Here is a 26,833-nt window from a genome sequence, read left to right on the forward strand (position 1 = left end):
GGGAAAATACAGGAATTTCCCTGGGGAATACCAGAAGGTTTGTGGTTTTAAAAGACTTGCATTCAGTGTTGGAGAGTGGATATGGCTTGATGTTCCTCCTTTTGCAAAGTTGAATAAACAGTTTGAGTTTTTTTAATAAACTGCTGACTCCAGCCTGATCTTTGAACCTGAGAGAGTGTAAGTGTCTCCTGAACCTGCAGAGCACCATCCCGGAGATGGAACACCCACCCCAGCTCGACCTGTGGGATTCGATGGCCAGTCTTGTTCACAGCAATTTGGATTTTTATTTCTTTTGGGTTTCCTGGGAGAGAAGAGGGTAATCCCACCCATTAATGCTGCTTTCCTCAAGTGGAGGCACCAAGCGAGTAAGAGACCGATGAAGACTGCCTTTGGGAGGCTCCAACCGGGTCAGACCCCTATCCAGGAGCGCCCAGGTCAGGGGCCTTACAGTGGTAATAATCTGCAATGCTCCCTCTAAGCAGTGTGAGCTGTGCACAAAGCACAAGTCCTCCACTGACTTCGTATTGGTGGAGGATGGTGCTACTATAACATGCTTTCAATAGCAAAGGTCAGGCAGATCGCTCAGGGTGTGTCTGGGGTGTATTCATCCCTGCCTATTCCCTCCCTTACCAGCTACACCTAACCCTTACCCATCTTGAAGCAACAAACCGGTTGGTTAGGCCCCAACAGAGATGTTTACGCAAGACCAGCTCCACCTCCGGGCTACAGTCACTGCTCCCACTCCTAAGTAGAATAAAAGTGAAACTACACCCCCACCCCCGTCTGACCTATCTTCACATGCGGATTTGCCAGCTCTAGTGTAGTTTTCCTGGAATAAATAGGGGCTGTCTTTCTGTGGAAATAAACGTAGCTCTCAAACAGGAAGAAACAGGGGGACTGATCTGGAGTGGACTCCACCTCCCGCAGCCGAAAGTAACCTCAGAGTCAGGAAACAGAGCAGGGAAAGGCATTGCCAGCCAGCTGGACAGGGTCCTCTTGTGCACGGTAAGTGTACGGGATTCATTAATCTATGCTGCTGTCAAATCGGAGTCTCTTCGAGATCTGGCTATGGCTGTCAGGGGCAGGGAGTCAGTCACTCCTTCCCCTGCAGCACTGCACTCATTACCCGGGGAGAGCGGGGTGGGTACGGCACTGGGATCCTTCCTCACACGACAGAGGTTGCTGTAGGGCACCGCCATCCTTTTGAGGCTGGGGTTTGGCTTTTGGACCCCTTAGAACACACTCCCAGCACCGGTGCTGACAGTGTTGGAAGTTTCAGCCTGCGTAGGAGAGGGTGGGGACTGCATGCGGGACTTCTCTCCCCCCCCCCCCCCTTTTCTAACACTTCAGTTCAACTCACTTTTTGGAGGGGGATGGGTGTTTGAAACAAGCTACTAACTTAAATGCCTTTTAATCGCGTGCTGAAGCCCATGGTCTTTCACTATTTTGTTTTTGTGAGGCGGATGGAAAATCTTATTAGGGTTTGAAAGAAGGAGTGTCTGTGCTGCCAAGAATGAACAGTGAAAAGGAGAAGGGTTGCAAGGCACGATTCGAGACTAAAGCAGTCAGCGAAAGCAAAGTGAGGACTCACGTCATGATAATTATGGGCTTCACTGGCTACTGCCCGGGGGGGGGGGGGGGGTGTTGATCATGCGTTTCATACTGGCACTCTGGCAGGCAGATCCCTGGGCAGAGAGTGAAGCCTCAGAAAACCTCTGCTTTTAAAATGGAAGAATCAAAGGCCCATGAGAAGCTGATAGATTAGGTGAAAGAGGGGAGTGGTTTTATGCATGTCTTAGTTAAATAAGGAAGAAGAGAGCCCTTTGAACCATCGTCAAACGCAAGGCTAGGGAACAAGTCCACGGGTGAACATAAGAGATTATTATTTCTCAAGATTTGTATTCTGTGCTATTTCACAATTCTAGGCGCAGTGCAATGATAGCTATACTGCCTTTCTGACGGTTTTTGCAACTACATTCAAAGCGGCAGGGGTAGTGGAGGGTTAAGTGACTTGCCCAGAGTCATAAGGAGCAGCAGTGGGACTCGAACTCAGAGGCAGATGCAGCAACCAAACGTAAAAAAATCAAAATCGTTAAAAGTCCCTAACGATTTTTAAAAAACGAAGAATGCACCAAAAAAAAAAGTCACACATGCTCAGATTGGTATTCAAACGTACAATGTATCAAAGAATCACAATACACATCGGTAATCGGCCCCTAAATCATGCGCAGAGCAGCCAAGCGTTTTGCTGGCTGCTCTGCGCATGCTGCAAACGTAAAAACAAAAAAAAAAAAAAGCCACAACACATACACGTGGCTACCCGGTCAGCAAAATCCAAAAACAAAGGATCGGGAGGGGGCAAGGGCGCTCATCAGGAGCGTCCTGTATGGACGGCCTTGCCCCCCCCCCGCTGCTCCCCACTTTCCGCCGCTCCCCCCCCCCCGAAAAAGCAAAATGCTAGCTGCCCCGGTCCCCCTCCCTTCCTGTTCCTGTGTTCTGCAGAGCTAACTCCGCCTCCCATCATTCTTTCGCACCGTGCCCCGCCCCCGCTGCCCCCCCTGAGGTCGACTATGCCGCTCCCCCCCTCCACCGAGACCCCCCTCCCTATTAACGACCCAAGCAGCGCCTCTCACCTCTTTCAGAAGCGCTGCACGGGCAGGAAGATCTATTGTGTTGGTTGTAGAGTCTCCATGACGTCTCTTCTAACCTGGCCCAGGCCCCGCCTCCTTCTGACGTAAGTAACCTACTCAGAGGTAAGTAACCTACGTCAGAAGGAGGCGGGGCCTGGGCCAGGGAAGAAGAGACGTCATGGAGACTCTACAACCAACACAATAGATCTTCCTGCCCGTGCAGCGCTTCTGAAAGAGGTGAGAGGCGCTGCTCGGGTCGTTAATAGGGAGGGGGGTCTCGGTGGAGGGGGGGAGCGGCGTAGTCGACCTCAGGGGGGGCAGCGGGGGCGGGGCACGGGGCGAAAGAATGACGGGAGGCGGAGTTAGCTCTGCAGAACACAGGAACAGGAAGGGAGGGGGACCGGGGCAGCCAGCTAGCATTTTGCTTTTTCGGGGGGGGGGGGAGCGGCGGAAAGTGGGGAGCAGCGGGGGGGGGGGGGGGCAAGGCCGTCCATACAGGACGCTCCTGATGAGCGCCCTTGCCCCCTCCCGATCCTTTGTTTTTGGATTTTGCTGACCGGGTAGCCACGTGTATGTGTTGTGGCTTTTTTTGTTTGTTTGTTTTTACGTTTGCAGCATGCGCAGAGCAGCCAGCAAAACGCTTGGCTGCTCTGCGCATGATTTAGAGGCCGATTACCGATGTGTATTGTGATTCTTTGATACATTGTACGTTTGAATACCGATCTGAGCATGTGTGACTTTTTTTTTTGGTGCATTCTTCGTTTTTTAAAAATCGTTAGGGACTTTAACGATTTTGATTTTTTTATGTTTGGTTGCTGCATCTGCCTCTCAGTTCCCCAGGATCAAAGTCTACTGCACTAACCACTAGGCTACTCTTCCACTCCAAAACAAAACTCCAAAAAATGACCTTATGTTGCCATTACATAGACTAAAACTACTGATGATACTATTACAGTGCAGCAGGTCAGGAGGTATTCAGGCCAGCTGATAAGCTTGTTGAAATTAAACAGTCTTCAGAGCAATCTTAAAATCGTTTAAATCTCTTAGTGCCTGAACGTTGGAGGCAAAGTGTTCCAGAGTGCTGCAGGGCCGCCAAGGGATTGAGCCGGCCCAGGGATAGGACCAGCCCCCCCCCCCCCCCACTGCAATTCCACATACCTTGGCTGGTGGGGGTCCCCAGGCCTCGCCAGCAGAATAAGCCTTCCTCCAGCGCTGTTCTTCACTGCTGCATTGCCTGTCACGCCCCTGCGGCTGCTTTTCCCCTCATGTTGCGTATGCTCAATTTCATCAAAACCAAGCATGTGCAATGTGAATGGAAAAGCAGGGCAGGCAATGCAGCGGAGTGAAGAACAGCACTGGAGCAAGGCTTCTGGTGGGGTCTGGGGACCCCCGTCAGCCAAAAAAGAGGCCCTGAAGCCCTGTGTCTGCTCCTCCCCAGCCTCCAAAGGAGCCCCAGTGCCGGAGTTTTCTTTCTCTTGCTCCTGTCGGGGTGCGATCACCCGAGTCTTGTCAGGAGCAGAAAAGAGAGCAAGAGACACTGGTGGCAGGCCCGGGGGGGGGGGGGGGGGGAATCTTGTCCCCCTGCCCCACCCTCTCGGTTGCTCTGGAGTGCTGAGCCCACTATGTAAAATACAGAAGACCTGTATTTCTTAAGATGCATTGCCCTATACGATGGTACATCTCACAGGTTTGCTCTGGAGAAACGCAGTGATCGAGGGGGTTGGTGCAGGTGCAAAGAAGCAGAGATCACCAGAGAGATTTTATCAATCAATAACTTAAATACCAGCATCAATGTTGTGTAACTGATTCTATATTCAATGTGCAACCAATTCAACATTACCAAAGACAGAGTTATATGTTCATAATCTTGAGAGTCCTTCGATCACATGTGCAACAGCATTTTGAGTGACTTGTACAGCTTTCAGATAGCACTTAGGAAGAGATTTTTTATTGTGTTCTTGGACCAGTGCAAAATCAGAGACATGATAGAGGTATATAAAATAATGAGTGGAGTGGAACAGGTGGATGTGAAGCGTCTGTTCACGCTTTCCAAAAATAGTAGGACTAGGGGACATGCGATGAAACTACAGTGTAGTACATTTCAAACAAATAGGAGAAACTTTTTCTTCACCCAACGCGTAATTAAATTCTGGAATTCATTGCCGGAGAACATGGTGAAGGCGGTTAGCTTGGCAGAGTTTAAAAAGGGTTTGGACAGTTTCCTAAAGGACAAGTCCGTAGACTGCTACTAAACGGATGTGGGAAAAATCCACAATTTCGGGAATAACATGTATAGAATGTTTGTACGTTTGGGAAGCTGCCAGGTGCCCTTGACCTGGATTGGCCGCTGTCGGGGACAGGATGCTGGGCTTGATGGGCCTTTGGTCTTTTCCCAGTATGGCATTACTTATGTAGAGAAACAGAACCGATGGGAGGACCAGTGCAACTATAGAAGAAAGTGAATCCCTAACTGAGGGACCATTTAGTAACTGAGATCTCAGAATTGTGCTTAGTTTATCGAAACACAGTTTAAACAGTTTTATCTCTAGTTGTCCATGTAAACAAGCTGCTTTCTATATTCTTGATCCTTAAAGGGGCAGAGTCGGGTGTATTTGTGTGCCTTCTGCTTCAGTTTCAATTTTTAATGGGCTAAACCGGTGGTGTCCAACCTTGGCTCTCACCAGGTTGAGTTTTCAGGATTTCTACAATGAATATTCATGATATCTATTTGCATACAATGGAGGCATTGCATGCAAATAGATCTCATTCCCATTCATTTGGGAAATCCTGAAAACCCAACTGGATTGTAGCCCTCGAGGACCGAGGTCGGACAACCGTGGGTTAAACCAATCTGAAGGAAACCTTGTGTGAAAATAGGCCCTTGGACCATCTGTCTCTTTTTTTTTCACCCATAAGAAATGCAACAAATTCAATTCCTTTTTCTTTCTTTCTAGTAAATTTTAACAAGATAATACAAGTAATGCACTTACTGAGAAATTGGGAAAAGAGTGAAGCTAATAAAAATTACATCATAAGAGAAGAAAATGAAAAGAGGGGAAACCCCCTCCCTCACAATAAAACAATTTAACTCTCCCTTCCCATCAGTCCCAATACCCAGGACATCAGAAAACGTAGAAGGAATAATCAAGAAAAACTAAACTAACACAAACAAGGGTATTGAATAAAAATAAAAGAATTTGAAACTAACAAGGAAGGACCTAACAAAGATATGGTTATCTTATTACATTAAACCCCATAAAATTCCACCACTTTGTCACCTGATCATCCATCTTTCTCTCTTCTATCCCCTTTCCCTTAATTTTCCCCTTCAAACTATTATTGGAATGTTTTTATGATTCGCTTATATATTCTACTATTGCTAGGTTTTGTTCAAACTGTCTTGACCTGAAGAAGGAGGTTTTAACTTCCAAAAGCTAGTCAAAAAATGTATTGTTAGTCCAATAAAAAGGTGTCACCCTATATTCTATTTTTTTTTTAATTTAATAACTTTATTATCTGGTCATGGAACATAAGGGAACTTTGGTTGGTTGGAATACAATTTTGGAAAACAATTGTTCAGCTCAGAAAGGCAGCTTCAGAAATTTGCAGGGGAGAAGTGCAAAGGAGTCATCTTAATAGTTGTTGGTTTGATTTTTCTTAGCATTTTATATCTGGCTATTGGGAGTCTGCTTTGTCACATGGGCAGTTGTCCTCAAGAACCTATGTCCCAATAAACTGGTGAATCTATAAAGTGCCACCAGCCTCTTTATCCTTTTTGCTGTGACAGATGAGGCTACTTTACCCCTTCCTTCATTGGTGATTTATCCATATGGCAGCTTCTAGAATGCATGGTTGATAGAAAAGACAGTGACTGAAGTTCAGCGTCATTTGACTATCTGAATAGACATATGTAGGGCAATATTTTTTGTGAATGATCGCTGTCATGCTGTTTTCTATTCCAGAATATATTTCAAAATTGTTTGCACGTAGGAAGCTTTGAATACATCCTTGATCTTATTGGAATTGAGGCAACCAAGAATGTTGTGCTTTTTTACTGATTACTGAGTTTAGATGATGATAACATTATTTATAACATTTCCTATGTGTATATTTTGTGCCAGCAAGGAAGCCTTTACAAGGGGTTCAGCTGCTGCCATCCATGATCAGGGCGCCATCAGCTTTCATGGGTGATGGTAGCATTTATGTGGAATGTATCTCATATTTGTGTATGGCAAAACAACAATATTTGCACTATGTCTAAACGTAGATTTTATAAGCACTCGGTAAATGTTATTTGGAAACTGAGGAAGACTCCTTTATAAAGTCGAACTTTAACCTCTTCCGCTCCTCTACAAAATGTAGCTGTTAGACTTGTCTGTTGTGCCTGCTGATTTCATTCCATGAAACCTCTATTTGGGGTTCATTTGCTAAACTGTGGTAAAAGGGGGGTTTGCGCACATGTTTTGGACACACACTGAGGCCCCCTTTTACTGCAGCAGGTAAAAGGCTGAAAAAGAAATGGACGTGCAGTAAGTGAACCACTTACCGCATGGCCATTTCAGTGGGGAGCCCTTACCTCCACCCACTGAGAGCGCGGTAAGGGCTCTCGCTCTAACCCGGTGGTAACTGGGCAGCACGCGGCGCTGCCCGATTATAGCCGGTTAAGTTCAGCCACTACAAAAACAGGACATATTTTTATCAGAGTCCTGGGACTGTGAGTCACTAATATTTTATTATTTTTTATTTTACATTTGTACCCCGCGCTTTCCCACTCAAGGCGGCTTACATGGGGCAATGGAGGGTTAAGTGACTTGCCCAGAGTCACAAGGAGCTGCCTGTGCCTGAAGTGGGAATCAAACTCAGTTCCTCAGGACCAAAGTCCACCACCCTAACCACTAGGCCACTCCTCCACTCAGCAGTCCAAGAGTCAGAATCTAGGTACTGCTGTTCGCCGACCATACTGCAAGCATTGGGGACGAGACAAAAATTTTCTGCAAGAATCGCTCCAGTCCGTGATCTCACCTCTTCCCCAGTCTAGGGTCAGATTGGGTCTCTATAGCCAAGGTAGACCTAGTACGATCGGTTGCACTGCTGTCTGGAGGACATATAGGGTGATGTCTTCCTTGTGGTTGCCAAAACACAAGCGCACCGGAACCGTTTGTGTGCTTACATAAGCTTGAATGCGCCCATAGACTGAAAAGAGCGGAATGGTCTTAGGTAACTCTTATGTAGGAATGTTAAATTGATGGACCAGGGATTTGTCTATAAAGTTTCCACCAGCCCCGGAATCCAGAAAAACTTCAGTATGCTCCATTCTTTGACCTAGATCAAGCGCTGCTGTAATTAGAAATTGAGTACGAAGAAAACCAGAAGATAAGCCTACCATGGTGCCTGCGGTCAGACCCTGATCCAAGGACCCAGGTTTATTTGGGCACCTACTTGCATAGTGTCCAGTATCATCGCAATACAGACATAGGTTGAGGGCCCGACACCTTTGCTTCTCTTGCATCGAGAGTGAAGTATGACCCAATTGCATGGGCTCTACAGGTTCTAGGGGAGAGGCCTCCCTAGGGCTAGGATCCTGTGACGCATACCGATAACTTGGTGTCTTAATGCCTATCTTTTCTGAGGAGGGCCGTTCTCGGCTACGCTCCTGAAATCGAATATCTATCTTATTGCAGAGCCCAATCAGGTCATCTAATCTGGTTGGAAGCTCACGTCCGGCTAACTCATCCTTAATTTGGGGTGCCAACCCCTGCCAGAAGGTCGAGACCAGACTCTCGTTGTTCCAAACCAGTTCAGAAGCCAGAGTGCGGAACCTAATAGCATAGTCGCCTAGGGTCCGCGTTCCCTGCTTTAATCTTAGGAGCGCAGAAGTTGCAGATGTAACCTTCCCAGGCTCTTCAAAGTCTCATTTAAACTGTTCCAGGAAACTATGGAGATCATGAAGCACCGGGTCATCCCTTTCCCAGAGAGGAGAGGCCCATGCTAAAGCTTGACCGGACAGCAGAGAAATAATATAAGCTACTCGGGTTCTATCGGAGGGAAAGTCTCGGGACTGAAGCTCAAAAATTATTTTACACTGGTTGAGAACCTGTACAGTCTTTGGGATTACTGTCATATCTTGGTGGTGCCTTAAGACGGATACCCGACATTACAGGAGCTATTGCCGGTACTGGGTCCGAGCTCAGAGGAACCGAAGCTTGAAAAGCTGCTGATTTCAGGTAGCGGTCCTGGAATGCCTCCATAAATTGCTGCCGCTAGTCTGTGCGTGTCACAAGGCCTTGCTGGAGCTGGTCCATGTGTGCGGACAAACCTTGGATGGCTTCGTGATGATGTAAAAGCTGAAGCGAGTTCTCCTGAAGCCTCTGCAAGGCGGATGGTTCTGCCGAGCTCATGGCCTTTGCAGTCTGTCACGGGCTCCAAAGTAGTGAGCCCTTGAGCCACTGCCAGTGACCGGCAGCAGCAGATGAACCACCCAAACAGGAAGCGAGGCTGAACACAGACCGGCTGGTACAAGCAGGACCGGAATTAGCAGGATGGAAACTGAAGCTGTAGATGAGCAGGGCTGGAACTACTGGACTGGAGCGGAAGCTGTAGATAGGATTCTCAAACAGGCTTGACTGGAACTGGATTCTGGAACGGGCTTGGCTTGACTGGAAGCAAGACAATAAACAAGGCAGGAATAGGATTCAGGATTCTCAAAAAGGATTCAAACAGGCTTGGCTGGAACAAACAGTGGAGGAACTGAAGCTGAAGACAAACAGGGCAAACACAAGCAGGATTAGAACTGAAGCTGAAGGCTTGCAGGGCTGGAACAAGCAGGGTTGGAGTAGAAGTTGAAGACTGGCAAGACAAGAACTAGCAGGGCTGGAACTGCAACAAACACACACAGATGAAAACTCATCTGAAGACCTCTGTTGCAAAGGCAATCCTGAAAGTTCCCAGGTGCTTAATAAAGGCAATTACAGATGAGGTCACAAGTGAGGCTTGGCTGGAGGAACCCCAAAGCAAGTGCTGGAACATCAGAACAGGACTGGAATGAACTCTGGAACATGTTTGGGAAACAGGAAGAAGACAGGCCATAGGGCCTGGTCACCAGGAGGCGAGGAGAGTGTAGGCATGGGATACAGTCACAACTGTGACGTGGCTGCCGGTGCGGTAATATCGACACAGCCCATTCACTTTGAATGGGCTGTGTTGGCATGCTGCGTAGCTTTGTAAACAGAGGGGGGTAGATATATTTAATACTCGACCCTGTGTTTCCTTTTTCATAGCACTTGTACTATGTATAGAATGCTCTTCTTCAATCCCTTCAAGCTGAACCCGAGCACAAAATGTTTAGGGCGTCCCTGGAGATCTATTTTACACACAGGCTTTTGGCCCAAAGATATCCTAGGTCTTGGGAGGTAAGGATTACTGCACGGAATCAACCTGTATGATTGCGTTTGTGACCTAAACCATCTTGTGGCATGCAGAGACGCCATGGGTGGCCCATCCCGAAGCTGGAGATTTACCACCACAATGGTGGAGATTTAAAGCCAATGAATGTGATTTCTCTCATGGGCTCCTGCCGTATCTTAAAACAGCTGTAGCATATGTACATTCCAAAAACTGACATTCTAATCATTAAATAAAAGGTCCTAGTCTCTGGTTTCTGCTTTCCTCTGTCTTCTCTTAACTGTCTTATCAGGGTCTCCTTGTCCATTTGGCACTTCTTTTTTTCTCCATGTCCACCTATCTACCCTACCCAGCGTCACCTCTGTGTCCTTTCCCCTATCTTGATGCCATGTGAAGCATCTCCCCCTCTTGTGTTCCTATTCTTGCCCTGTCAAACATAATTCATCTGTGTCTCTATACCCCCCCCCCCCCAACATACCAGCATCTCTCCCTCTGTTCCCTCACTGCTGTCCCATCTTCTCTTTGGAAGTCCAGCACTTCTCCCACCATCTTGGCATCTTTTTCTCTCTCACCCCTTCCCCTACCATCCTGACATCTTTCTCTCTCCCACCACACAACATCGTTTCCTCTCTCCCCCTCCCCTATCACTATCTTGCCATTCTTTCCTCTCATCTCCCTTGGCATTCCCCTGCTCTCCAGTGGCCCAGCCAGCATCTCCCACTTGCCTGGCTCAAGCGAGTCTGCCAAACTTGCTTGAGGCTGCTGCTGCTGAGCAGATGCTGCGTCCGGCCAATGCGGGGCCTTTCTTCTTCCACTCCCACCTCCAGAAACAGAAAGTAGCATCAGAGGAGGTGGGAGCGGCAGAAGAAAGGCTCATGTGTTGGCTAAAAGCAGCATCTATAAAGCACTACTGGCAGTGGCAGCCTCAGGCGAGTTTGGAAGACTGCGGGAGCCAGGCAAGTGGGAGATGCCGGCTGGGTCACTGGGGAGCAGGGGAATGAAAGTAGAGTGTCAGGGGAGGTGAGAAGAAAGGATGCCAAGATGGTGATGGGGGAGGGAAGATGCCAGGATAATAAAGTGATACTTTTTTTTTTTTTTTTAATCAAACTAAGAATCCATATAAGCAGTAACTTTGTCTCCATTCAAGCATATAAGGTATATCTTTTAGCTGGCTTAAGTTATATTCATAGCAGCTATATTTCATGCTTTATAACCTATGCTGGCCCCTAGTCTGCCCTTAACTACCCAATCAGTGCAAATTTAAAAAAAGAATAAAATAACTCCAGGTGTATTAACACTTACGGCTTTGGTGGCAAACAACAGCATGCAACAAGTAGTCCCAGTCCTTGCTTCAATAATTCACTCAGGTTGCCCAGCCACACTTTCATCCTAAGCTGATACAACCAACAACCAGCACATGGGTGTAGTGATCTAGCGGCACGTGGAGATCACCACATGCATGCACCAGTAGATCAGGTGACCTCTGATGATGCTGGCAAGTGGATGTGTCAGTGTGCCCTTGGTCATAAATCTCCTTAGTATAAGCCAAGGAAGTTTAATAGACAGGAGACCAAGTGATGTCAACACGTTGAAACCAATTAGGTTAATCTCTGTTTCCATTCCCCAGCACAGCCGCCATCTCGTACACTCAAGACAAACCTGTGAGCTGCTGCACCCATGTTGTCGTTCATTATTGTTGGTAGCATTTTTATTTAATCTCACTTATATTTTCAAACATGTTGGCTTGTGCAGCATACAGATGTACAAAGAGGAAGTATAATAACAGAATAACTTTTCTTAGGTAGAGTAGTAATTTATTATAAACTAGTAAAAAAGGCCCGTTTCTGTGAGCCATGAAACGGGCGCTAGCAAGGTTTACCTGCGGCAGCGTGGGGAGGGTGGCAGCGTGGGGAGGATGCAGGCGGTTGTTTTGTTTTTGCAGGCGGCAGCTTCGGGTTCCCGGCGGCTCAGATATTCGGATGGCACTGCATCGGGAGGGCGCAGGACGGCAGCGTGGCAGCGAGGGGAGGGTGCAGGCGGGTAGTTTTGTTTTTGCGGGCGGCAGCTTCGTTTTCCCGGCGGCTCAGGTGTTCGGACGGCACTCCTCCCCCTGCGTAGCGTCGGGGGGGGGGGGTGGAGGCCCTGCATAGTCCGCTGTTTCACGTAGTGGTTGGGGGGTAGCGTCGGAGGGCGGTGGAACTGGCGATTGGCTGAATGTGATAGCCCCGCCCTCCACGTCATCACGTTATGACGCGAGGGCGGGGCAAACACTCATGGGATCTTGCAACTACAAATTTGCATTTAGAATGTTGGGGTTGTGAATTATGTGTGGATAGGGCATGGCTGAGGGCGGGTCTGTGAGTGAGAGTGAGAGTGAGTGGTGCTGACAGCCTAGAAGACTACAGGGCTTCAGTGTTTCCCTGCCACACAGTGAGTTCTGAACCTTGGAGGTGAGAATTATTTATATAGATTGTAATCAGTGTGTCATTTGGAGGGGCTGGTTATAGGGACACCCTAGCGTGTGTTATATTCGTGCAGAGATTTTTTTTCTCCTGGTAATGGGCCACTAAAATAGACATCATGTTATGAGAATCAGGTGCTGAACATTCAAAGTTTTTATCTATCTATCTATTTATTTATTTATTTATTTATTTATATCCTACGTTAAACATGAATTAGGTTGAAACCTGGGATCATTTAAAATCTTTCCTGTGCCTAGATCAAAAGAGAAAGAGGGTTTGTGGGAACTTGCTCCTTTTGTTTTATAGAAAGCAGTGGTATATTGTTTATTACTACTATTTAAAAAAAAGGATATTAAATAATGAAGGGAAAACTACCTTCATGCAGAAGTCCAGAGTCAATCTAAATGTGCCACATGTATCTGACCACCTTCTAACCGGCCACATGTAGTCGGCTGCCTTTTACATGGCTTTATATAGCTGGTCAGAAGGTGGCTGATCACAATCTAGCTGGCTACATCTAGCCCAGGGGTAGGCAACTCCGGTCCTCGAGAGCCGCAGGCAGGTCAGGTTTTCAGGATATCCACAATGAATATTCATGAGTTAGATTTGCATGTAATTCAGGCAATGCATGCAAATCTATCTCCTGCATATTCATTGTGGATATCTTGAAAACCTGACCTGCCTGTGGCTCTCGAGGACCGGAGTTGCCTACCCCTGGGCTAGCCTGTCAGACTCTAGCTGGCTAGATTCTGACCTGCTACATGTAGCCAACTAGATTATTTTATTTATTTATTTATTTATTTATAAAGTTTTCATAACATTCATAATATACAACTTATGAGTGATAATACACGAAATTAAGAAATAAATTTAAGAAAATTATAACCTCACTTAATTAAGAAAATATCTCAATAGTTGTCGACCTCTATTCTTAGGAATTGGTCCAAGATTGGAATAAACTAAGAAATCAGATATGTATTACATACACATATATCGTATAATTAAACTTAATGGTACAGCTTACCCAGGTGGCTTGCCCCAAGCTGTCTTACAGTGTTCCATCTGGACAAGGAAACTTAAGTACAAAATTTGCACCTATTGCCAAAGCCCTCAGACGCAAAGCTAAAAAAGCCTTGCGTCTTTTCTGAGTTTCTCTAGCTAAATCTGGATATATTCTTATTTTTGATCCCAAAAATATAGAGTCCAAATGCCTTAAGGAAAGTTTTTTAATACTGCATCTCTATCCATTTCCAGGGCAAAAGAGACCACCATAGTGGTTCTCTTGAGTTATAACCTCTAAAGAGGATTCCAAAAAGGGTGTGAGGTTCATTACTTCACCTCCTTGAGCTTGTAAAGTACCTGAAACAGGTTTAACATTACTTTGTATGTAAAATGCACGAGTTATAGGTGGTAATGCTGCCTCTCACATACCTAAAATTTCAGATTTATTTATTTTTGTTACATTTGTACCCCGCACTTTCCCACTCATGGCAGGCTCAATGCGGCTTTCATGGCAGGCTCAATGCGGCTTACATGGGGTGATGGAGGGTTAAGTGACTTGCCCAGAGTCACAAGGAGCTGCCTGTGCCTGAAGTGGGAATCGAACTCAGTTCCTCAGGACCAAAGTCCACCACCCTAACCACTAGGCCACTCCTCCACTCTTTAACCATTTGTATCGGTGAAATTAAATGTGATTTAGGAAAGTTTATCAGGCTCAAATTGAGTCTCCTGGATTGGTTCTCTAAATATTCCAAACGTCTGAAAGTGAAATTATTATCTCTCAACATGGTTTGTCCCAGAAGTTCCAATTTTTGAGTTCTTTCATCCAATAGTTTCACTACAGAAGCTTGTTGGGTACTATTCTGTGTCTGAATGAGAGCAGCTTCAGATAAGGACTTAATTACTTGAGCATTTTTAGTTATCAGAGATTGTAAAGAACCTTGCACAGTAACAGTCAAGTCCCAGAGTGACTCCAATGTCACTACGGCTGGTTTTTCCGTATTCCCCATAGAAAAAACAGGAAGAGGGGCTTTGGCAGCCTGTTCCAAAGTACTCACTGTCTGTAAAGAAAGTGCAGATGTAACTATCAGCATTGGATCCTCCAGTCTGCTATCGTTTGACTTTTCCTTCAGTTTGGGCAAGTTCCCCCCCCCCCCCCCTGCTCGCTCCGATTCCCACTTGGAGATTGAGCTACAGGCCTTGCCTCCAAACTTCCTTGTCCTGGCTGAGGAGGAGACGCACGTTCGACGGGGCTCAGGGAGACCCCATCTGCACTGTTAGCAGACGCTGAAATGCTTGCTTCGACTGCGGGAGTTGAAGCCGTCCTGGGAGCAGACGTGACTCCGAACTGTTCTAAGTTGACTGCTGAAGCTGGTGAGTCCTGGTAGGGGTGGAGGGCATCTCCCTAACTTTGCCTCTTCTTTTCCTCATTTTCGGAGATCAAAGAGGGACCCTCTTCAGTAGCGTTTATTTCAGGTCTGATCTCGTCTGGTGCTGCATCTCAGACCGCAGCCATCTTGCTCGCCAGCTAGATTCTAATTGTCTACCTTCTCACTGCCTACATGTAGCCAGGTACATGTGGCTGGTTAGAAGGAAATGTTACCAACAATAAAGAACAACAAGGATGCAGCTGATAGATTTGCTTGCTTTGTGAGTGTACTAGATGACGGCTGCTTTCGGACCAGGGTTGCCAGGTGGAAAATTTTTTTCCCACCCAATCCAGCCTAAAAACAGCCCAAAACCCGCCCAAACTCAAACCCTGCCCCTGACACCCCACCCCCGCGTCATCACCCCGCTCCCGTCGTCATCGGCCCCGTCTCCCCCGTCACCGGCCCCGCCCCTCTCGTCATCGGCCCCGCCTCCCCCGTCATCGGCCCCGCCCAGAACGTCAGTTACCCCGCCCAGAACGTCAGTAACCCCGCCCAAAACGTCATTAACCCCGCCCCCCGCGGCCGAAAAACCCGCCGGAAAACCGCCCAAAATAAAAAAAAAAGCCCAAAAAACCGCAACCCGCCGCGGGCAAAACTTTCCCGCGGCGGGTCGCGGAAAACCGCCCACCTGGCAACACTGTTTCGGACATGCTGCTCTGTCCTCTGATGCAACTTTCTGTTTCCGGCAAGGCAGGATGTAGAGGGAGAAAGAAGTTGTTTGATGTGTCTAGTAGTGTATGATAGGGGACGGGGCACAAGTTTGATTGGTGTGTGTGTGTGTGGGGGGGAGGGTGTTTGGGGGAGAGGTGCTGTATCACAGACAAGGAGGAGAGTGGAAGACAGAGGAAAAGATGGCAGATCATGCGGAGGGGAGAGTGGTCCCCTGATCCCCGAATGTGTGTGAGGAGATTAGTCCCCCGATCATGTGTGAGGAGGGGTGCTCGGCGTGTAAGAATGCGTGTGATTTTGTATCTTTGCTGGAAGTACTGAGGACCAGAGTTGGCCTCTGTGCGCTGAAGGATCACACTTCAGCAATGCGTCAGCCTTATTGAAATAATTTTAATCTGAGCTGTTTTATTTTACTTTTCCACATTTCATGAACATTTAGCTGTGTTCAGCCCTTGTTGTTCAGTGATTTTTACTGCAGAGGAGGCGTTCTGTAACTCTTGTTAGTTTTCAGGCTTGTTCTGGGTGGAAAAATCATGTTTGAGGCCAGTAGAAACCCCAGAGCTGTAGAGACAGGCTTCTTTCAGTGTTTCCAGCCTGAAGCTTTGATTTGTTTCAGCTGCTGGGCATTTGCTGATATTTCCTTGATGTGAGCTGGACCTGGGTCCATTGGCATAATGCGTCTGAAATCCAGAAAGGGGTTTAAATACATTATTGGAGAGTTAATGAGTCTTGTGCTGTAGCTAGAAAAGCAACCTCTCCCCCTTTCACTGTGAGGGCTTCTCTTCCACAACATATCATTTCTAACAGCTCGGTCTCAAAAATGTGCCTTCTACCTCCACACCCACCTTGCAAACGCTCGAGTCCTGTGCAGGTTGTGACAACAGGAAAATATTTTTGTCTAATATGCACTGGTTTAATAGTACCAATTTTTTATCATTTCTATAAAACAGAGAAAATCCAGTACAAAATAGTACAGAAAAAGCTATGCAGGAAGTATGAATTGTCTTCTTAGTACTATAAAACGTTAAAGGTTTCCATTTATCTAAGGTAATCAATAGAAATAAAACAAAATAAAACATGGAAAAGAAAATAAGATGTACCTTTTTTATTGGACATAACTTAATACATTTCTTGATTAGCTTTCGAAGGTTGCCCTTCGTCAGATCAGAAATAAGCAAATGTAGATAGATGACAGTATATATAAGTGAAACATCAAAGCATTCCAGTGACAGTCTAACAGGATGGGGGTGGATAGGTGAGAGACAGGAAGAGTCGGGTGGATGAGGGACAGGGAGATATGCATGGAGACAGGAGAGTGACAAAGCAGTACAATTTTACGGTTTATAATGGGCTAGAAAGTCCTGTCTGGTGGGTGTCAAAATATTTAACCATTCTGACTTCAAAGGTCTTACGTTCCTGTATTGTTTTTAAGTTCCCTTTTAGGATTCTTACCATAAAATCACTGGTGCAGTGTTCTGGTTTTGTAAAGTGTGGCCCCACAGGCGTGACATCTTTATTGGTACTAGCATTTTTCATATGGTGTCTATGTAAATTAAATCTCTTCTTCAGCATCTGACTTGTTTCTCCAATGTAGCAGTCTTTTTTTACTCTGAATGATATATACCACATTGGAAGATGAGCACATGAAAGATTCCTTAATGTTGAATAGTTTTCCTTTGTGAATGACTGTGGGGTCCTGTGAAATGTTTTGGCCTAGTGGTTAGAGTGGTGGACTTTGGTCCTGGGGAACTGGGTTCGATTCCCGCTGCAGGCACAGGCAGCTCCTTGTGACTCTGGGCAAGTCACTTAACCCTCCATTGCCCCAGGTACAAATAAGTACCTAAGCCGCATTGAGCCTGCCATGAGTGGGAAAGCGCGGGGTACAAATGTAACAAAAAAATATATATATTGCAAGGATGTGTGCCATTCTTTTCTTTTTGAGTCTGTGTTGGGAGCTTACTTCTAATTAGCTTCTATTTTAAGTTGGGTGGCTGTCGGAAGGCCAGCACTGGTGGGGATGGGAATATCTCTTTCAGTAATTCATCCTCCTGGAGTAGAGGCTGTAGATCTTTTATGATTTTTCTTAATTTTTCCAGCTCTGGGTTGTATGTCACTATAAGGGGGATTCTGTCTGTGGCTTTTTTTCTTTGTATTGTAGCAGATTTTCCCTGGGTGCTTTGAGAGAGGAGGCAATATTCTTGGAGATTATTTTGGGGTTGTAGCCTTTCTGTTTGAAGGATGCAGTCAGGATTTCAGTCCCCTGGGTCAGAGCAGATACAGTGGTATCTTATGGCTTGGATGTAAATAATGGATCTTTTTGTATGTGAAGGGTGGAAGCTGGAGTTGTGGAGGTAGCTGCATTTGTCTGTGGATTTCTTGTATATGGATGTTTGTATATATCCATCGCTGATTGAGACTTTGGTGTCCAAAAAATTGACTTTTTGTGGGGAGTAGTCAATTTTGAATCTGATTGAAGGAATTGTAAAATTGTTTCACAGTTTCTTCCCCCTCAGTCCAAATCATAAAAATGTTATCTAAGGAAAATTCCCTTGTTTAATGAGGCCTTTGGAAAGATTGGATGTCTGAATGGCAACCTTAGTGCTGGGGTGATGGTTTGCTGAAGCGTTTGATGGTAGTTAAGTGTGGGGAGTCTTTGACTTGTATAATTGTGACCTGCTTAGTGAAAATGTACCAAAAGTGGGGTTACAAGTAACAGAGATACAGGCTATAAAAGTTTGGAGGGGTAAATTTGGGCAACTTTCATTTTTGAAAGTTTTGTGTACTATAGGACCACTAGAATGGAACTATGCAATTTTTTTCACAACTTTGATGTTTTTCATGTTTTATAATCTTAAAAACTTCAGGTACATAAAATGGGAGATGTGATTTCTGGGGTTAATTAACAAAAAAAAAAGGTTTGTCATTTTTTAAAAATGTGATTGGTCCATACCTGGGGCTGAAATTTGGCAGGATCATCCAGTTGATTTCCCTCTTGTAACATATATATAGTATAGTAAATGACGGCAGATGAAGACCTGAACGGTCCATCCAGTCTGCCCAACAAGATAACTAATTTTACATGGTATGTAATATTTAGTATAAATAAGTCACTTACCCCACTTTTGCTACCTTTCCGCTCAGGGGGTCATAATTCTATGCTGTTTTCTAGTAGTGATATGTCTCCCCTCCTGTGCTGCTCTTTCATTTTCATGGCCTAGTGGTTAGGGTGGTGGACTTTGGTCCTGGGGAACTGAGGAACTGAGTTTGATTCCCACTTCAGGCACAGGCAGCTCCTTGTGACTCTGGGCAAGTCACTTAACCCTTCATTGCCCGAGGTACAAATAAGTACCTGTATACAATATGTAAGCCGCATTGAGCCTGCCATGAGTGGGAAAGTGCAGGGTACAAATGTAACAAAAATAAATAAAATGCATTACAGATAGCTTATTTCCTTCCTTATTGAAAACAGTGCGGTAAAAGGGGGCCCGTGGTGGCTTCAGCATGTAGGTTTGCCATGTGCCGAGGCCCACTTTTTACCACAGTGGGGTAAAGCCATTTTGTTTTATTTTAAAGGAAATGGCCGTGTGGCAAGTTAGCCACTTGTTGCGGGCCCATTTCCTGGGGAGGCCCTTATCACCACCTATTTAGGAAGCGGTGAGGGTTCCTGCACTAACCCGGTAGTAACCACGCTGCCTGATTACTGCGGGGTAAGCCCTCAGTGCAGAGAATTTTTTTTAAAAATGGCACAGAGGGGATAGGCACTACTGCTGGGATCCTGCGGTAGCCCAGCAGTAGCGCCTGATTGGTAGCTATACCGTGGCATTGTAAAAGGGCCCCTAATGTAAAAAAAAAGCTGTTCCTTTTCAGTTCTCTCTTTCCTTCATGGAGGCAGTTGTATAACTGGATGTACCGCGATGATGCATAGTGCGAGTCTATTCTATAAAAGTCATATGGATGCCCAGATTCCAATATAGAAGTACATAAGTATTGCCACACTGGGACAAACCAAAGGTCCATCAAGCCCAGCATCCTATTTCCAACAGTGGCCAATCCAGGTCACAAATACCTGGCAAGATCCCAAAAAAGTTCAATACAGTTTATGCTGCTTCTCCCAGAAATAAGCAGTGGATTTTTCCCCAAGTCAATATAATGGTCTATAGACTTTTCCTTTAGGAAGCCGTCCAAACCTTTTTTAAACCCCGCTAAGCTAGTTTAATCTGATATCAGCGTGACTTACATTTCCAAGTTTATTAAGTGTTTGCTACACTGCCTGTCAAGAAACGTTTATGAGCAGTTTTACAATGCTAATATGAACATATAGCAATAGGATTAGTGTGTAGGGGAAAGACTGAACATTGAGGGGGGAAAAGAAAGGGAAGAGGGGAAGAACTACAGTTTGTGATAGGAAAGGTACGAAGGTGGGCAATATGGGATGAGGAAGGGGGGGTAACTTATAGTCTGCAGGCTCATGCTGGAAGTAATCTCACAAAACATCTGTATGAAAAAGATGGGGATGATTTTAGGAGAATTCTATACATGGTGCTGAATGTTAGGTGCTACTTCTGCACTGAAAATCTGGCATGGAAGTAGTGTTCTAACAGATGCAAGGCGCCAAAACGGGGCAGAAATGGCAGATCCACGCAAAACACACATGCACCCATTTATAGAACAACGCCTAAAGTGTTTCCACGCGGATCTGTAAAGGGAGCGTGGCCATGGTCAGGTATGGGACGTTCCCTTAAAATGCGCACAGTGGTATAGAATAGTGTGGATCTGTGCCCAAATTGGGTGCCAGGATTTACACCTGGTTTCAGTTGATTTACACCTGTGCCCAAAGTTGAGCGTGGATGCCAGTGCTATGCATTATTCGATAAAGGACACCAATCCCGGAACACCCATTATAGATTACTGATCAGCGCCGAATTTTGAGCAACACTTACTGAATCCAGCCCTATGTGTGTAAATGCAGCAGGGACATGTGTAACTTACACTATTCTGTAAGTTACATGCCTAAGTGGGAGCCCTACCCATTGCCCTTATAGAATAATGCTTAAGGACTAGATTCTATATATGGCGCCTGAAAAATCTGCATGGAAAAACAAATTACGCCTAGGCATATTCTCTAAAGTGTGCCTAAATTTCCGCTCGGTCTATAGAATACTCGAGCGCTCGCGTCCATTTAGGCCATGTTTTATTAGCATAAATCTCAATGCCAATTATCGTCGATAATTGCTTGTTAACATCCAGTTAACAGCACTGATTAGCTAGTTAACCAATTAAGTTATGCGCATTGTTATAGAATGCTTGCTTGCTGATTTTCAGGCACCATATATAGAATCCGGAGGTAAGTGCCTTGCTGGCACTCAGGGCTGTGGAGTCAGTACTCCAACTCCCACTATTTTACTGTTCTGGGATCTTGCCAAGTACTTGTGACCTGGATTGGCCACTGTTTGAAACAGGATACTGGGCTTGATGGACTTTGTCTGTCGCAGTATGGAACCCTTATGTTCTTAACTACTATGTATAGTTAAATCTAACAAAAATTTGATTAATTAGAGAAACATAGGATATTTATGTACAAAATTAAGACTAGTACTCCGACTCCACAGCCCTACTGACACATGCACCTGTCAATGGAGTGGAGAAGTAGCTTAGTGGTTAGAGCACCAGTCTTGATATCCAGAGGTGTCCAGTTCAAATCTCACTGCTGCTCCTTGTGATTTTGGGCAAGTCACTTAACCTTCTGTTTCTTCAGGTACAAAATTAGACTGTGAACAAGGACCGGGAAATACCCAGTGTACCTAAAATATAACTCATCCTGAACTATTACTGAAAAAAGTGTGAGCAAAATCCAAACAAATAAAAAAATGTACACTTACCCTTGAAAGCATTAGTTTTCCAGGCAAGTGGAACATAAATGTGGTACCCAGTTATAGAATTGCCCTTGACATGGGCATTTTTGTTTATACTAAAATATTAAACAGGACTTAGGATGTTTCTTTAGATGTAATCACCATAGTCTCAAAAGTTGATGCAGATCTGAAAAAGGGTTCAATGTGGTTGAAAACTTAAAGCCATACATCATGCTTGGCATAGTTCTTCCGATCATCCAATAAAAAGTCTTTCTTTCAAACTACAAACAATCCACTTTTCATCAGCACCAATATGGCTACTCAGTTTCCGCTGAATTGTTTTGGAGCAATTGGTACTTTCTAGAAGGTGTGTGGAACATTCTTGCCCTGCAAGTACAGTTCTTTTATTTGTTCAGCCATCTTTACTGAGGATTTGTCATTTAAAAAAAAGAAAGAAAGAAAGAAAATCTGCAAAGAAACAGTGATGTGGAATCACTATGGAGCTTTGTAAGTCTTAAGTGCTTTGAAAATGAGCCCCATAGTCATTCACAAATATGCTATCAGAGACCAGCTGCAGGCTCATTTTCAAAGCACTTAGCCTCCCAAAGTTCCATAGAAACCTATGGAACTTAGCCTCCCAAAGTGCTTTGAAAATATGCAGGTGTCTTTACATTGTTTTAAGTGACACCCCCCTCCCCCTTCATTCTGATGTGGCTACTTTTATGTCTTTGTTTTATGCAAACTAAATAATACCAAGTGGTCATAGTTAGTTTGGAATTATCGTTCCAGTGATTCAGTAGAACTTTGTTGGCTAAACATAGCAAAATGTCAGTTTAGACTGGTTTTCTGTTAGGTCTACAGGGGGTTAAGAATTTCTCAACAATGTGCTCTTTCACTCCAACATACCAATCAAAGATTGAAGACGAAATCTAAACACCTCCCTTCAGTTAGGAAAGCACAGTCTTGTTTTATTAGGTTTCGGGAATTTTGCCTCTATGTAGTAGTAGTAGTAATGTAGAAGAGATCAACATTTTTCCCCCCAGGCAATTGTGCCTCACCTATTGCAAGACTTTATGTAATTCACATCCAGGTGGGTTTTTCTAGCTGCTGGCAATAGCTAAACCCTGATTTCTGTGGCATTGGCTACAGAATTTGCTGTTTTTCTAGGGCAGGGGAGGGCAACCTTTATACACAGAGGGCTGCATGAATGCCATTACTATGCCTAGCAGGTCGCACACAGAAAATTAACAAATGTGTTATATAATTGCTTGTCAACAAAATGTAATGTGATGACTGAATGAACATCATTATTACCAGAATGGTCTGTTTCTGTGTTTCTAGTCAATTGCTGACACTATCAAACAAATCTTGTCCCATAGTCGGTGGGACCATTGAAGGATAGAGCAACAAAATTCTGGCCAATGATATTTTATACAGGCTATTTTCTGTGTATACTTTCCATGGTCTTCCATAAAATTCAATGAGTATTGCAGGGAACTTCAGCTGTCTCTTTTTTTCAGCAATAGTGGGCAGATGATTGAAAGCCCAGCGCTGTTCCAAACAGCGCTGGAACAGTGCAAGGCTTTACCACCCCTATGATCAGAGATAATAGCATGCAAATTTAAGCACGCTATTCACTCTGATCATAGGGTAAAAGTACGGGAGGATTGTGCCTGAGCACGCGCTCGGGCACAGTTCTCCCGCACTTGTTTGACAGTTCTATATCCTTCTGCACTTGTCAAAAGCCCAGACCTGTCAAACACAGGGGCTGGAAGTCCACGGTGTGAAGTCCCACCCAGCGCATCCCAGGATGTACTGGGCAGGGCCGGGCGCCGTCATTTTCGAGGTGGTACTGATGGAAGCCACCTCCCTCCTCCATTGAAGGTAGGGGATTGGGAATTGCCGCTAAGACCACCAGGGGTGGGGTGGGGATTGAATTACGACCCACTGGGCCACCAGGGCTCCATTCATGGGAGGGGATGCCGGGGGAGTTAGAGGGGCTGGAGACCCACTGGATCTTCTGCCACCCTGAACCTGTGTCGGGGGGGGGGAGTGTAGAGTCGGGGGTTCCTGCTCCTGTGGAGGGGAATGGGGGGCTTGCTAGCATGTTTCATGCGCTTGGGGGCTCTGATCATGGGGCGGTAGCAAATGCAGGTGCTAGTATGGCGCTAACAGCCTCTAGCGCCTGCGTTTGCTTCTGCTCATCGCCCCGCAGGATTGCTAGATTTGCCTGCAATTCATTTAGGGTTTACCCCACTTCCTGCAGGGACTTGTAGTTTGACCTTCCTGTTTCATTCTCTATTTATTTATTTATTTGAAAAAGAAAACAAAAAAACTTATAACCCGTTTAACCCCCCTCCCCCATGAAAAGCAAGTCTACAGTAAACCCAGGGCTGGATCAACCTGTTGGGCAAGCTGGAACCGGCTGACAACCTTGTTCCGAGTGTAATCTGAGCTGCATGGTTTCTGTCCTGGTTGGTGTTCTTCCTCAGCACTGCTGCCTTGCTCTGAACCCCTCTGGGTAGCTGCTTTCTTTTTCTCTTTGTCCCCTCCCTGCTGGCCTCAGCATTATTTTTCTAGCTGACCACCACATTTATTTTTCATCTTCCTTGGCAAATATGTGCCATCTGGCCAGCTTATAGCTGTTGCGTAGTGGTGGTTGTAGATGTGAACCAAGCTTTGTGGCAGCAGCTGCAGTAATATGGAGGGAGTGTTAGAGCAAACATAGGCTGTTTGTGAGGCATCGGTGCTGGGCAGAGGAAGCAATATGGGGCAGAGGCCGTGTAGAAGGGAGATTGGTGTTGGGATAGAGGAGAAAGAATAGGAAGGAATGGGACTGGGGAAATGATGATGGAACGGGGAGATGTGGAGGGCAATGAAATGATGTGTATGGATGTGAGAGACTGGAAGGAAGGAGTTAAATATTTGAAAGGTATTAATTTGCAAACAAATCTTTTTTTTTCCAGAGAAGGGGAAGTGATAGAACTAATGGACATGAACAGAGGTTGCAGGGGAGGTCCACTTAGGAGTAATGTCAGGAAGTACTTTTCACAGAAAGGGTGGTGGGTGCCTGGAATGCCCTCCCACTGAGACAAAAAACGGTAACAAAATTCAAAAAACACTTGGGATAAACACAATTCTTATATGGAAAAAGAAACTTTACAGTGCAGCTCCTTGTGACTCTGGGCAAGTCACTTAACTCTTCATTGCCCCTGGTACAAAATAAGTACCTGAATATATGTAAACCACTCAGTCGCAAAAAAACTCAGAAAGGCGGTATATCAAGTCCCATTTCCCTTTCCCTTTCCTCTTAGACGGTAACTTCAGTAATTTGGGAAATAAGGCCAATGCCAGGCAGACTTCTACTTCTTCTTGCTCTGATTGTGGCAAGATACATCTGGATGTGCTGGAGTGGGCTTTGACGGCAGCTCTAGTAGTTGGGGAATATGTCCTATGCCCCTTTATTCCTTTTGTACTTATTAGCTGGAGAAATGTTTGCTTTCTGAAATCTGTTTCACCTGCCTTTACTCCACTAGCGCCTCTCCTGACTAACTCTCACATAAGGACTCTGGGCTTGCCTACTGCTTTAACTAACTTTCCTTTGGCTAAGTTATTCCTGCATGGCAATTTACGGACTGTATGTGATGTTGGCCATACATTCCAAGTGAAATTCTCGCTCTTTCAGTACTTCCAGATTCGTCATTTCATTTCCACTACTGTTCCTGTTGAATGTATTACTCGTTCATTCTCATTCTTTGAGGTGGTTCTCTTTCAACATCTCTCTCTTTTAAAAATGTTATATCGCACTTTTTTAAAGCACCTTTCTGACTCTTCCACCCTGCCATTTTCACTACATGGACCTTTGGGAAAAGACGGTAGGAAACCAGTCTTATCGAGAACTTCTGGACTTCGGTATGGTCTTATTCTTTCCACTCTTCTGTCTCACTGACACTTACTAATACTCAACTGAGAATTCTCTACTTATCTCACTCCATATTGCATACATAGGTGGCAGGTACAGTCCTCTCCCTTATATTGAAGGGGATGCCCCACCCAGGGAGATATGACACATATGTGGTGGACATGTTCACATGTTCAGTCTTTTTGGCAATCACAGTTACTTACATCTCCAACTTCAGATTGACATCCCTCCAGACCCAGATTTCATTCTTCCTGGAATGCCTCCACAGCATTTAGCTTTTGATAGGCATTTAGATTTGATCAAACAGTTGCTGCTTATTACCAAAGTTTGCATTGCATAGAAGTGGAAAAATCCAGTATTACCCTCCAAGCGCTTTTGGCTACATAAAGTTTGGAGAATTGCCAGATTAGAAAGACTAGTCTGGCTACAAAAACGCGAACCTTAGAGATACACTGGGCCCCGCTCTTTCAGGCTCCTGCACTCCCATGGCTTCCATTGATATGAAGCAGGCACCTTGTGAGTTAACATAGATTTATAACTTTTCCAATTCTACTTTTTAATAAGCAAAATGATTCAGCTTAAAGAAACATGCTACCTAATAATTTGTCAGTTTTAAGTCATTTTTTTGCGTATGGAATTCTATGCAAATTCATGCAAATATACCCTTGAGCAGGAAACTGGTGGATGTGAGCTTAAGCAATCAACATATGCTCCTAGGATAGAGTTTTCCTAATGTAGGAAAATCTTTCCTACATTTGAATTTTTTTTTTTTTTTTTTTTAGACCTGCAGCTAAAAATACTTCAGTGACAAGGCACAGGGCTAAAAGGAAACAGCTGAAGCACTTTATTTAAGGGGAAGCCATTCCCATTTGTACAGGCACAGCCTTCAGTGAAGAGGTGGAATTCTAATAGCATTCTCTCTAAACATAATTGGAAATATTTGCTCGTTTCCAATGACCTGCCTTGATTCCTGTATGAAATCTGTTCAGTGATGAGGTTTATATTGTTGCATTTTCACATACTCTTTCTCCATGCACAGTCTCTTTTTCCCTTTATAAGCCTTCAGTTTGCAGTATTTTTGACGGATATAGAATCTGTTCACATGGGCTAAATTTACTAAAGTGTGCTACTGTGTTAGCAGTAAATAAGTCCCATTGCATAAAATTGAGCTGTGGTAAATAACCCGTATTAATGCATTTGAGTGCTTGGTAACACATTGTGAGGAAGAACCACAGGAAGTGGAGGAACAGCAATCCCTACGACCATAGCAAGAGACAAACCAGAGAAGGGTAGGAATTGCACTTCCAAAAAACACGAAGGAGACGGGATGATTTTAGTATACGATGTTTATTGAAGATACACCAAAATGACTTGACATTTGTGGCCGTGTTTCAGCGCATAAGTACCTGCCTCAGGAGTTTGAAAATATGGTGTATAGTACTTGACTAGATCTCTGTGCAGATAAAAT

At 45.1% G+C, this 26,833-nt stretch overlaps 1 protein-coding gene across 2 annotated transcripts in view; it reads left to right on the top strand.

Moving 5' to 3' along the window:
• Positions 1-778: 778 nt before the first annotated feature.
• ANXA11 (annexin A11) overlaps positions 779-26,833 on the top strand; it is a 133,963-nt gene continuing 107,908 nt past the window's right edge. Inside the window, exon 1 of one of the 2 annotated variants that reach the window (XM_030203245.1) lies at positions 779-1,005. The gene's annotated coding sequence lies outside the window, so the exon portion shown is untranslated. Of the gene's footprint in view, positions 1,006-1,396; positions 1,580-26,833 lie in introns of those variants that run through there. The other variant, XM_030203246.1, reaches the window with a different exon arrangement.

The sequence above is a fragment of the Microcaecilia unicolor genome, chromosome 5 (genome assembly GCF_901765095.1).
Source record: "Microcaecilia unicolor chromosome 5, aMicUni1.1, whole genome shotgun sequence".
NCBI classification, from domain to species: domain Eukaryota; kingdom Metazoa; phylum Chordata; class Amphibia; order Gymnophiona; family Siphonopidae; genus Microcaecilia; species Microcaecilia unicolor.